Source organism: Cibotium barometz, chromosome 1 (genome assembly GCF_041138505.1).
Source record: "Cibotium barometz isolate CiBa-2024 chromosome 1, ASM4113850v1, whole genome shotgun sequence".
NCBI classification, from domain to species: Eukaryota; Viridiplantae; Streptophyta; class Polypodiopsida; order Cyatheales; family Cibotiaceae; genus Cibotium; species Cibotium barometz.
In genome coordinates this window covers 57,280,340-57,293,906 of record NC_141046.1, presented here as the reverse complement: position 1 = coordinate 57,293,906, position 13,567 = coordinate 57,280,340, and the positions used below count along the sequence as shown (strand labels likewise).

General features: G+C 41.6%; 1 protein-coding gene across 1 annotated transcript in view; it reads right to left on the bottom strand.

The window, feature by feature from the left end:
* Nucleotides 1-1,679: 1,679 nt before the first annotated feature.
* Nucleotides 1,680-13,567, bottom strand: part of DOT2 (SART-1 family) — a 41,891-nt gene continuing 30,003 nt past the window's right edge. The window contains exon 3 of the mRNA XM_086804079.1: nt 1,680-1,694. The gene's annotated coding sequence lies outside the window, so the exon portion shown is untranslated. The remainder of the gene's footprint in view (nt 1,695-13,567) is intronic.

Below are 13,567 nucleotides of genomic sequence, written 5' to 3'. Positions count from 1 at the left end.
GGTAAGAAAAACATTGTCAATGTTTATTTGTAAATCAGAGAAATGCTTAAATTTTCTTAGATCAACACTAGGATGTGAAAGAATTAAATGGGGTTACTTGCGAAATCCAACAGAAGCCTATTGTCTGTAAATTTATGATTGGCTATCAGAATTTTATTTTAACCTTTTATTATATGAGATGGCATTATGTCAATGGAAATCTTGTAGCAATTGATCAGGACTTGGAGGATGATATTGAAAATCCATTGATCTTATTAGAGGTATGGTTTGAACACGAGTTCTTGATAATACTCAATATTAGGTCAAACGTCTCCTTGCGTCAAGTGAGAACAGACTTGGTAAACGAGAAACACCGACAAGTTCCTGACGATTATGTGTTCGAATACAACGACCATCAAAAAGTTCTGATTTCAACAATTACCCATATTCATTATTATTTACATACAACTATAATTTTTGGAAATAGGTACCAAGGAAAAAAGAAAGGAGTGTTTCATGTAAAGACATTACTAGGAAGCAAGTTTTCTTGGTACAGTTGACTATGTCATAAGAATCATTACAACATGGAGATACATATGTGACAAACATCTTGGAGACATTCAAAAAGAGCCTCTTGTTTTCTTGATGGCAAATAGTTACAAAGGATCAATGCATTATTTGCGTCAATCATGAAACCATTTTGTATTTCTAAGAGTAATACAAGCAAAATCAATACGTTTTTACATTGTCAAATATTTTACATTTTGACATTAGATCACAACTTTGTTCAAAAAATTAGGAGTATGCTATTTGGCTTGGGAAGTGGGATGGAAATCTTACTATCCTTGGGAAGCAAAAGCTTGCATTTGTCGGGGAGAAGAAGATTGGTTTTGTTGTGTTTCTTCCATTTGTTGTGTTTCTTCCATTTGTTGTTGTGTTTCTTCCATTTGTTGTGTTTCTTTGGTTTGCACAGTTTGCTCTTTAGATCCTTCAACATCCAAAAGATTGATTACTACCCTATTAGTCAGTGGTGGTTACCGATTCTTTGATGGCTGTGGATGTGGCCATGGTGGAGGCGAGACGAACGCAACTGGGACATGAGAAGGCCGATCCTGAATATTGTTTATAAAGTTCTCAATCGTTTGGGCCTTGAACAAGCATAAATCCAAATTCGTGTAGCATGACAATGATGGATTCTACACGAATGAAGAAGAATCAGATACGTATCATTATCTCCAAGAAGAAGAAATGAAGAAGGAAGGAAACTAAGATATCATTTCCAAAAAAGGGTGTGTGCTTACCGTTCCTGAGGACAATACAAAAATAGAGTATAATGACAACATTGCGTTGTACCACACTCTCCACCCACAATTATGGCCATCACATTGCTTAGGGAATTTGCATTTCATGAATAATGTTTCGTCTAACAGCTCGGGGTCCTAGGTGATGGCCTCAAGACTGCTTATAAACTTTCTAATTGATCTGCACATAACTTCATAGTTATAAATACTGAAAGCTTCTCTCTCTCTCTCTCTCTCTCTCTCTCTCTCTCTCTCTCTCTCTCTCTCTCTCTCTCTCTCTCTCTCTCTCATATATATATATATATAACAATTGTGTAGACTTACTGTTTAACGGTGCCATGATAGCCTTCGACTGAATTGGCCAACTAACCCTGGTTCGATTCCATATCGTAAGCGATTAAACACGAGTGCAAACTACAAAAAGTATACAAAGACATAAAATATGAGAAGTAAGGGAAGGGAAAAAGACATAAAATATACAAAGTAAATCAATATCGCTATACAAAGATTGCACATCACTTATTGTTGATGATATGGCGTAAGGAGGAGCTAAGCTACGTTAAAATTAATGTAGCTAAACCACATGCATATATCCATGAGCGAAGTCTGTTGTTGCAAAGTCAAAACATCCAAAAGGAGCGAATCAACAATATAAACTTTCTCTTGAACTTGTGATGGAAGATTTAATAAAACCAGGTTGCATAGCAAAATAACATTATATCAGTCACTTTAAGCAAGCAAAATACTTTAGAATCAAGATGATGACAAGGGTTTAGTAAACCTTAGAGAAGCCAACAAAACTTTATCGTTGACCTCCCTGTGCAGATCCGATAGAATCCGAATCTCCTCTATGTCAAAAGAAAATAATTGCGGATTGTTTCGTATTGAAAGTCTGACATAAAAGGAGGGGCCCAAGATACGTAGTGATTCAACATTATTATGATGAATCACCTGATAGACATCTTCAATAGCAACATCCCTCCTCCGCCTCTCTTCTAGCTCATGATCCTTGATTTTGTTACCTCTAGCTTATGAATTGAGTCGTGTGTCATGAGAATGAGTGACATCTGTCACATCTGTGACCTTAACTTTTCCCCTCAAAGGAGGGATTTCAAGAATGTCTTTCATCTTTGTGTCAAAAAGAAGCACAAGCTCGAGAGTCTTGTCATATCAAATTCCAACAAGCCGAAGGGAGTTAATATTCCTGGGCATCATTGTGTCTCTGTGCACATGGGCAGCGAGTACATAACTATTCTAAAAGAACTTGATAAGAAAGTCCTCCGTAGTCTCTTGCAAGCAACCTTTGGCAGAAGCCTGCCAACGCATATTGATATTGAATGTGTCACAAATGGATCTTACGAGGGGTTGAAAAAGAACATTCGGGATGGCGCTTTTCATATGTCTTTTCACCCTTCTCAGCTCACAGCGGACGGATCTATGATGCTCATACCTCCATTTCCGCATTGCCGAGAGTGCGGACATACTCTTCCTAGGACCAACCTTCTTAACTTTTGAAGCTTTTTTCCCTACTTTAGGATCATCGTTCGATGAGCACCTTGCGGTATGCGCCATCTAAAAATTAAAATGAGAATTTATATTACAAGTCCTCTTAGAAAATATCAAAAACAAGAAAGTAACACCAAATCACTATACACTGCGAATTGGGGACATCAGACACAATGTTGATCCCCTACATTCAAAAAAATTGTAAGGCCTTATCTCGCGTTATAGTGACTTGTCATGTAGCACTGATTTTTGACATGGAGATGTCAGAAATTACCACCATGCAATCCTAACCACCATTTCTCATGCAAAGGAGTTCAAAAAAATTAAGGCAAATGCAAGAAATAAAAATGTAATTGGTAATATAAGATAAAAACAATGCGAGAACTTCACACTAGTCACTTTGCGCTGTTGTGATCGGCACTTAAGGATATATTACAAATGTATTAAAAGTATCACAAATGTATCACAAGTGTATGACAAGTGTATCACAAATGTATAAAAGGAATCATAAATGTGTCGGAATGCATAAAATGAACGGACACACTATAACGTGAAAAGGAAATTCAAAAAACATTCAAAATCTTATCTCGCGTTATGGCGATTTGTGTGTGCTGAGGATGAATGCGAAGCGTAGATACAAGATTGAAGTAAGTGATAAGGATGAAGAGGTGGAGCTCGCAAAAATCATATATAGAGCATAGATGAGCAAAAAAAATTGTTGTGCTCATCACTGTTGCAAATGGGGACGCATTTACTCTTTCTAAAGTTTTATATGTACCAGAAATCAAGAAGAACTTGCTGCCGGTTTCAACCTTAGCCTTGTCAAGCTTGATGGTGGTTAAATTTATGGATGACAGATATACAGTTCAGGATAGAAGTGACGCTTGATGACAACGCAGTTAAATGCACATTTGTGGAATACATTTCAAAAAGCAAGGAATATAGACTCAACCATCTAGCCTCAAAGCGGATTTTGGTTAAGTAGAGATGTGGTTTTGTCAAAAACTCAATTTAGCCCATGCTTTCATGGAAAAAACAGCAGAATGTATACTCACAGGACATGTTTGATTCGCTCCTACCTTTGTTTAATGGAGGGCACCCATATGTAGAGCAATTGAATGCTCAACCAAGTGCTGAAAATCAGCCTTTGCAGGTGCAAATCAGCCTTTTGATGAGGCAATTATTGAGGATGTAGTGGATGAGGAGAGAGCAACCATATAAGAATCTAGGCATATGCCAAAATGGCTTGTGCAAATATTGAGGGATAGCAAGTTGGTAGCTCCTTTACGTAGCAAAACTCGCGCAGGTTCTCATCATGCGGATTATTCTCATGTGGATCATATTCTCATCTCTACTTTATGTAATGCAGAGGAACTTGTTTTCTTTAAGGAAACACATGATGATGATCATTGTTGGATGCATGCTATGCAGGATGAGTATAACTCTATACTCAAGAATGACACCTAGTATTTGACAGATCTACCTTATGGCAAGAAGGCCATTGGTACTAAGTGGGTTTACAAGTTAAAACGCAAAGAAAATGGTAGCATTGATTGCTACAAGGCTAGACTTGTTGCAAAGGGATATGCCCAGCAAAAGGGCATTGATTATGATGAGACCTTTGCACCCACATCTCGTATGATTATCATTAGGTGTCACATTGCTTTGGCAGCACATCATGGGTGGAATGTACATCAGTTGGACATTAAGACTGCATTTTTGAATGGTGATTTACATGAGGAGGTGTATGTATCCCAACCTCTTGGTTTTGTTGTGAAAGGAGAAGAGTCTAAAGTTGAAAAGGCTCTTTATGGCCTTAAGCAAGCTCCTAGAGTATGGTATAAGAAGATTCATGCATACTTGGTTGCAAATGATTTTTGCAGCAGTCCAACAGAGAGTACCCTCTATGTGAAGAGAAGTAAGGACACATTTTTGGTCATCATCCTATACGTTGATGACATGCTGCTCACGGGACTCGATATAGATCAGATTTCAGCCTTTAAGGCTAAGTTGAAGTCACCATTTGAGATGTCAGATTTGGGGCCCTTGTATTACTATTTGGGGATTTAGTTTATGCAGTGCAAGGATGGCATTGTTATGCTACAGTCTAAATATATACAGAAGCCATTGAAGAGGTTTAATCTTGACGACTGTAAACCTGTGGCTACACCTATGGAGACAGGTACTCGACTTAGTCTTCAAGATGCAGGAGAATCTTTTGATGCTAGTTTGTATCAGGCTGTTGGATCCCTTCTTTATGTGTGAAACGCGAGGCCAGATATATAGTATATGCAGTCTCATAGTTGGTACAAAGCATTGGCAGGCTGTTAAGCGGGTTTTCCACTATTTACAGGGCACTCAATAATTTGGAGTTTTTTATCCAAAGGGGGGTGAGTCACAATTGCATGCTTTTAGTGATTCAGATTGGGCTGGATGTTATGACACACGAGTGTCCACTAGTGGGTTTTGCTTTCGCCTTTTCATGTATATCATGCCTCAACAAGAAGTAGCCTACAATGGCCACTTCTAGCTGCTATGAGCTGAGTACAGGGCGGCTTTTACAGCTACAGTTGAGTGTGTGTGGCTCAGACGGCTTATGGCTGATTTAGGTGTTGGACAGTCGTCTAGCACTATAATTTTCACTGGACAGACAGAGTGCATTAGCAGTTGTGAGGAACCCAGTGTTTCATGCTCGCACTAAGCACATTGAGGTGCATTAGATTGGTATCTATACATTAGCATAAATGCATTGTAACCAATAGCCACTTAGCACTATTATAGGCAAACTCAACCATTGGGATGTACTTTGCTACATGCACTGAGCTTGATCATGATAACGCTCAACATGGCCTTCTTTATACCTTTATGTGGTGAGAAACTTTAGCATCAACTTAAGATAGTAGAGAGAGAGAGAGAGAGAAGAGGATGAGAACGTAGAAGACGACATAGTATTGGGTCCCAATACCCACTAAAGGACCCCCCCTGCACAAGCAGGGAGTATTTGCTTATATTATTCTTTGGAGAAATGATGTACAATGCTGAGTACATCATTCTTTGGAGAAATGATGTACAATGCTGAGTACAAGTGAAATGAATGCCCAACGCAAGGACAAGGAAGACCGTACGTCGGCTTAGTATCCACCTAGTCCGAGGCTCCGCTGAAGACTCTCCTTGGCCAATGATGCAAGTCCAGATAGCTGTAGGACTGCACATATGCTGGCTGAATGTGAAGAGAAGCTTCCTTCCTTAGCCTGGAGTTGACTGGATGCTACAAACTATGTACTTTGCTGAATACCTGAATGACTAACTGATGACTGAAGCGTTTGCTTATATATGCCTTAAATGCACTGGTCATCCAGAAGGAGGCTGTCAGCCTGACAAAAGCTTCTGAGCATTAAATGCGGCACATGCTTTTCCCATGATCCTGGCCGACTGTGAATGCTCCCCAACTTGCTGTTATTTACTGGCCGACTGTGGCAAAGGGTTAATTACCCCCTTGCAAGGCTAGCCCATGTTGGGCTGGCCCCCTTCCATGTGAAATGATCTGACAATGCAACTACGAGTATGGTTGACAACTACATGCTTCTGAATGATGCTTTCTCCAAGTGGGTTAGGAGGACTAACACTTGACTGACCTCTAAGGCTCAGAGACTGATTGTCCCTAGACCGAGGGCTCATAATGGGGTCACAGCATACGACAAATATTCCTAGAAAAGGTTCTACTTCTATACAAATGCTACACTAATGATCATGCCAATGTGTTAGTGTACCCCAGTGCAGGGTGCACGTGACATTCCCTCCTGCTTAACTTGGCAACAAGTTCACGACTTCCAAGTAGTCTGCCAACAACTAGGGGTACTCTTGGAAGAACTCTTCGTCCAGCCAAACTGCTTCATGGGTTCTGCGATCTTTAAACTTCGTGTAGAACTGTCGTATTCTTCGACCGGATCCATGCTTCCATCTGTGGAGGAGAATCTATTATGGCTCTATAACTTCAGCTATCTAGTTGTTGCTCTTCTGATATATGCTGCAATTTTGGACCTACATATGGCTTCAACCAAGAAACAGGAAAGACATTGTGCATAGTCTAACTTTCTCGCGCCGTTAACTTTATGGGGACATCACTTAACTTCTAAATGACTGGAAACGGGCCGAAACTTTGAAATGATAGTTTGGGACAACACTTGCCCACTTGCTTTAGCCATTGTTTCATACTGTAGAGATAAACCCAATCCCCTTCCTTAAACTTGACATCTCGACTGGATTTTTTGGCTTGCCAGGTATATGCTTCCTTGGCAATGCACTCCTTAACTGACTCCATGATTTTTTACAATATCTCGGTGGTTTTATTGGCCTCAAGAGATGGTGACACTTGTCTCATCAAAGGAGATGAGAACCGGCGGCCAGATGCTGCCTCATATGGCGTCCAACCAATACTCAATGAGTGAGTATTTTGAGGATTTCCTGAACCAAAGGAAGATATTGTTCCCATTTCAACTGTTGGTCATGGCAGTATGATTTGAGAACTTCAAAGGCCAATTGATTGTATATTTCTGTTTGGCCATCTGTTTGAGGATAGACAACTGCAACTTTGTTGGGACTCACACACTCACACACAAATCAAGGTTTCCTACAGATTAGGGTTAGCTGCAGAAATAGGAAGCTCACACAAAGAGAGAGAGGGAGAGAGCAAGACACAAAGTGTGTGGTGATCACAAATGTAAGTCAACCCTTACATGTGAGTCACATCCATATAATGTAGTGTGAACAGATCTGTAACATTATCCTGTGTGAAGAGCAGTAAGATAAACTGATCTCCCCTGCATGTAACCTCTCTCTGACATAGTAATAATGAATCTCTATGTGCTTTTGGTACGTGCATGAAATACGGGATTTCGAACCACGGCCATAGCACTCTGGCCATCAGTGCGAATGGTGGTGGATGTTTGCTGACACTCATGAAGATCAGCCAATAATCTCCTCAACCATACACAATCTACTGTAGCTGTGACTGCCCTATACTTAGCCTCGCAAGTAGATGTAGCAACGATGAGTTGCTTTTTGCTCAACCAAGATATGCATGAACTGCCAAGAAAAAAACAATTCCCACTAGTGGATTGTCTGGTATCATAATCACCAACCCAATCTGAATCATTGTATGCATAAAGCTGCAAGTTGCCCCTCCTTGGGATAGAACAAACAAAGATCCAAGGTACCCTAAAGATAATGGAAAGTGCGTTTGACTGCTTGCCAATGCTTTGTGCCTGGGCTGTGCATGAATTTGCTCAATAGAGACACCCCAAAAGATATGTCAGGCCTCGTGTTAACACAAGTAAATGAGGCATCCCACTGCCTGGTTTTTGTAAATGCTGCTAACAGCTCCATCCCTGGGGAATGATTTTTGATGCATCTTTCCCAAAAAACACCCCTCACATACATGTCTTGTTGGTGACTCAAGAGGCGGCATATTATCAACCATATGATACTTCTGCAAAAGCATCAAACTCCAAAAATTTACATGCCCAAAACGGGCATGCCAAAGCTCTGCATCATGCATAACAGGAGTGTGGGCAGCCACTATATGTGCATCATAAGTCACTTATCATAGTTGTCCAGCTTATACAAGCCTTTGTATCATGTTCCGAAAGTGACTATTTCATAACTCTTTGATGGGTCTTTCACCAAACACTTCCCATCTTCAAATTCAACCTTTAAACCTTCGTTTATGGCTGCTGAGACAGAGAGCAAATTTTTCTTTATCCTTGGAACATACAACACTTTTTTCATACATATATTGACACCATTGGCTGCAACAAGTATGACATTGCCAATTCCCTTTTACTGGATAAGTGTATGATCTGCACATGATACAGTGTGGCCATTTGAAGCATAAACCAAGTGCTGAAATACATCTTTGCATGAAGTGATGTGGATCAAAGCACCACTATCAAAATACCATGATACATCCTATCTATTAGATGACGCAATGCAAGACATATCATTGTCTGAAGCACTTTGAGTGTCACTAGCGCATGTGACCAAAAAAGTGTACTCTTCCTGAATTACATTAGCCGATTGCTTTGCTTTGTCATTAGAAGAGTCTACTACTGCATTGCCTGCATCTTTCTTTTTCTCTTTTGCAATCCGCTTTCTACATTCATTGATGTAGTGGCCAACCTTATGGCAGTAGTAGTGACATTTGCCGTTCTTTTTAGGCGCATCCCCTTTGTCACACTTTTCACCACTAGAAGAAGACTGTCCATGACCAGCCTTTCTAGACTGGTATCCCCATGCTTAAAGCTCTTTGCTTTACCCTTATCCTTGGCTATAAATGCCTTGTCTCCACCACGGTTGCTAGATAGGTTTTCTCTTGTTTACTCTTCCTGCAAGAGTAAACCCACTAGCTCTTCAAAAGTGACGGGATTAGAACCTCCTCTCATAGAGAGGTTGAGAGAGGTGTGAAAGCCCAAGTAGGAAGGTGGTAAAGAATGAAGAGTGTTGGTGACGAGCTATCTGTCTGGGATAACCTCATCAATGTTGAGCAATTGTTCCTGCAAATTTTTCACTTTGGTGAGATGATCTGGCATGGAGTCACCCTCATCCATAAAAAGAAGATCCAATTGCCTCTTCAAGTAGGCAACTCTTGCCTCATTGCGTACCTGATACATTGCTTCCAATGTGTCCCATGCAAGCTTCAATGTCTTGCAAGACCGAATGTGTGGAATAATAGACCTTTTCACTGAAAGGGCTATCAAAGGACATGGCATGTGCATCCCTGAAGTCCCATCTCTTCTGCTCAGTGTGTGGGAGCAAGTTCTACTTCAAGAGCTCTTTGAGCACCTCCCCTTTAAGGCATTGCTGGCTATATGGTAAATGGGCGTGTGTCGTCACCACGCATGATGCCCCAAAGCCCTTTGGCTACCAACAAATTGCGGATCGTGAAACTCCATAGGGATTAATTTGATCCATCCAACTTGTCCTCCTAGGTAAGCACATAAAATACATCTGTTGCATTTTGAGCCATGTAGACAAAATACACCTGCAAAGTAAACCAAGCACTAATGTACACTGCCAGGTAACCAAATGTCCTATGTAAACTTTTGCCTCTACAACTTCAAGCAAGTATAAACCTGCACCAAATTGTCCAAGTACACTCAATGTGTATACATATGTGACAAATCACAGCTGTAATCCCTTGTTACATGCTCTAAACTGAAAAGCCCAAATTTTTATGCACTGCAATTGCTTCAATGTGCAATCAATTGCCCAATTTTCACAAAAGCCCCAAATTTTTGCAACCGAAAGAGACTCAATTGATTGATTTTGGCCTCAATTTGAAAAACCCCCAAATTCCAAGCAAGGCAATATTTTCAATTTTGCATCAAATTGAGGAATCCCCCAAATTCCATAGAGCAGCTCACAGAAATCTCCAAATGCTTGCACCTGTGAGTATCTGAATTGTAAAATCAAAAGATTTAATTTAAAAAAAAAACCTGCAAGTGACCTGGAGGTGGAGCTGTACTTCTACTGGGAGCAGAGGGGAAGCTGCAAGTGGTGAGACGGACTGAAGGGCACCCAAGTACAGAAGGCAACGAGTACAGAAGGCGTCAGAGCTGTAGGGCGCCGGATGGCGAGGCTGCAGCGGCAAGATCGATGGCGGCTACTCTAGGTAAGGCGACGACGTCCAACAAGGGAACACACGGTGCAGGGTGACGGCATCCAGTAGGGGAACAGACAGCGAATGGCGTCCAGCAGGAGAACAGACGGTGATGCTGGATGGAATCTGCACAGCGATGCTAGATGGAAATATTAAAATTAGGGCAATGTGATGAGCTATGGTGGATCAAATACTAGAATCAACATCATTAACAACTGATTAGCAAATAATTAAGACGTAATTAGTGAGTAATTAATAAATAATTAAGACGTAATTAACAAATCGCTTAATGTAAGCATGGATAATTAGTGAGTAATTAGCAAATAGCTTAATGTAGGTATGGATAATTAGTGAGTAATTAGCAAATAGCTTAATGTAGGCATGGATAATCAAAAACCAACAAATTCTCATTAGGCCAATGCCTCAATTTATAGTGTTTACATCCAAGCATCAAATCCCACTGATTTCTCCTTGATTCACTCCACCTCTCTTGCTTGATTCTCTCCACCTCTTCACTTTTTCGAGAATATCTCCACACTTCCTAAATCTTCTCATGCTACCCTTTATTCTCTCCCAGTAGATTCTTCTCACCTTTTCACAGGTTCTTTCACATTTACACATTCTCTTTTACAGCCTCTAACCAAGGGCTTGTTCCCGCACACACCCTATTCACTTGTATATTTCAACACCTCCCCTCAAGTGAATACTCTCTAGCACACCTGGACCCTATACCAAGTTTCCCTCTTACTTGATAGCCCGCGAGACCAATGCCTCAAGTCCCTAAACTCATAGTCCTTGACACTCTCTCTCTCTCTCTATGTGTCCAAGGCTACTACAAGTGCCCACGACCTTGACTAAAGTGCTCACACATACATCTACCACGTGGCCTACATCATCGGTGGCTCAAAGGTGGTTTTACTTTGTTGGGGCAAGTTACATTGGGTTGTGGGGTCTCTCTCTCTCTCTCTCTCTCTCTCTCTCTCTCTCTCTCTCTCTCTCAGAAAAGATGATCCGACTCCACTTCCTTTGGAGCCTCCACATGAAGTTTGCCGATGTCGTTCCTTCTCCACTCTGGGTTTGCTGTAGCAATCTCTTGCCATGTGTCCTAGCTTTTCACAGTTGTGGCAAGTGAAGGTCCTTCCTCCTACTCTGCCTCTTCCTCGTCCTCGTCCTCGAGAGAATCCTCCTCGGGTGAAGAATGCTTTTTCTTCTCCTGCTGTTGAGTCGAGCCATTTCTTCTCTTTGCCTCTGCTCTCTTGCTCTAGTAGAGCTGTTTCTATCTCGTGTAGCTTCAATTCAGGTACATTCTTTAGTGTTGCTACAATATTTTCATATTAACCTTTGTCCACACTCTTCAGAAGCACTGTTAGTGCCTCATCATCTTCTACCTTTTTGCCAATAGCTGCCAGCTGTTGCTTAATGCTTTTATATTTGTTCAAGTGTGTGATTAAAGGTTCACTTTTCTTCATATCCAATTTGTAGAATTGCATTAACAGATTTATCTCTGCTTGCATGGAATAAGCATGCAAAACTTACTAAATCTGTGAACAGTTGTCATACACTATGTGTTTATAGATCCAGCTGAGGAGGCGGGAAGAGGGTCTACGAAGTCGATACTTATGTCATGAAAGGGTCCCTCAGGAATAGGCAAAGGTTGAAGTAACCTTGCCTATTTGGTATGAGGAACTTTCACTTTTTGACATATCTGACATGATTGGACATGTTGGTAGACATCTCGTCACATCTTAGGCCAATAGAATGACCTCTCTAACTTCTCCAAGGTACTACTGATACCCCTATGACCACCAACAACCAGAGAATCATGAATTTGTGCAGCGTAGGTGTGAGCATGGTGGACAGTGTGTAGGACATTGGCTATATGTTCACACTTGGGGACACTTATTAAAGGTTCTTTTTACTACCCCATGCGAAGGGGAATAAATGTTTTGAGAGGACAAAGGTTTTAAAACCTTTAAAACAAAAGAAAACCCTTTGAAGGGAATCATGGCCCTTTTTAGGGGAGCCCACGCTATTTTTGAAGGAGGACACCTTTTGGAGAAAATCGGGCTACAGCTGCATGTGTGGGGCTTTTTCGCTCTTGGAAAAACAGGCGACTGGATTGCACCTGCATGTGGGCTCTCTCTCTAAGCAACTTACGGGCCGGTCGGGCAGCAGCAACAAAGGAGTCGGGCAGCATACATCATAGGTGGATGAGGCTGGTCGTGGGGAGAGTGCTGACACACAGGCGACTACAAGAAAAAGGTGCTTTTTGATTGGGAAGGGCTGCTCGGCTGGGTACACAAGAGGCCGCACTGATCCCTTTCTCTCCCACATTTCTGTGAAGGGTGGAGCAGGAGACACAAAGGCATACAAGCTGCTCGACTGGTTTTCTCCATAGTGGCACAGTCGAGTTGCAGAATCAACAAAGCTTCTTCTTTTCGTAAGGTACAGGCTGCAAGTCCTTTTGTGTGCTCGCACACACAGGGCTGCAGGAGGCGAACAAAGCTGGCGCAGGACTTTCTCACGCCTTCTCTCTCTTGGAAGGAGGCACAGGGCTGAAGCCTCTCTCTCTCTCTCTCTCTCTCTCTCTCTCTCTCTCTCTATCGGTCTTGGTGAAGATGGAGATTGAGGCAAGGATGATGGCTACTCAGGTCACACGCTTGCGAGCCTAAGGAGTACATAGCTTCTCTTTCTTCCAGTTCTTCATAGGGTTGTTCGGGGGTTCTTCTCTCGGTTCCCTGTGAGAGGAGGAATTTGCAGCCCAACAGGGCAGAAAAAGGAGCAACAATTGAATGTTTCAGGAAGGGTTCATGGGCTATTTCATGGCTGAGTTTTTGGCTACATGCATGGGCAAATTGATTGTGTTTACAAGGCCTCATGGATGTACTATCTTGGCTGATTAGAGGTGAATAACAGTGTGGTGTTTTGAGGCACAGGGCTGTGTGAAACCTCTATGCCAAGAGGTCCAGAGGACTGGCATTTAGGACATACATATGGATGGCCATGATGTATTCAGTTGAACTCTTCCATTGAATTTGAATAAAGAAATACCGAAAGGGGTGCCAAGCTTTGGGGCCAACAGGTGTCGTTCTTTTTGTGTAGGAGCACTCTAGCTCCCTTTTGT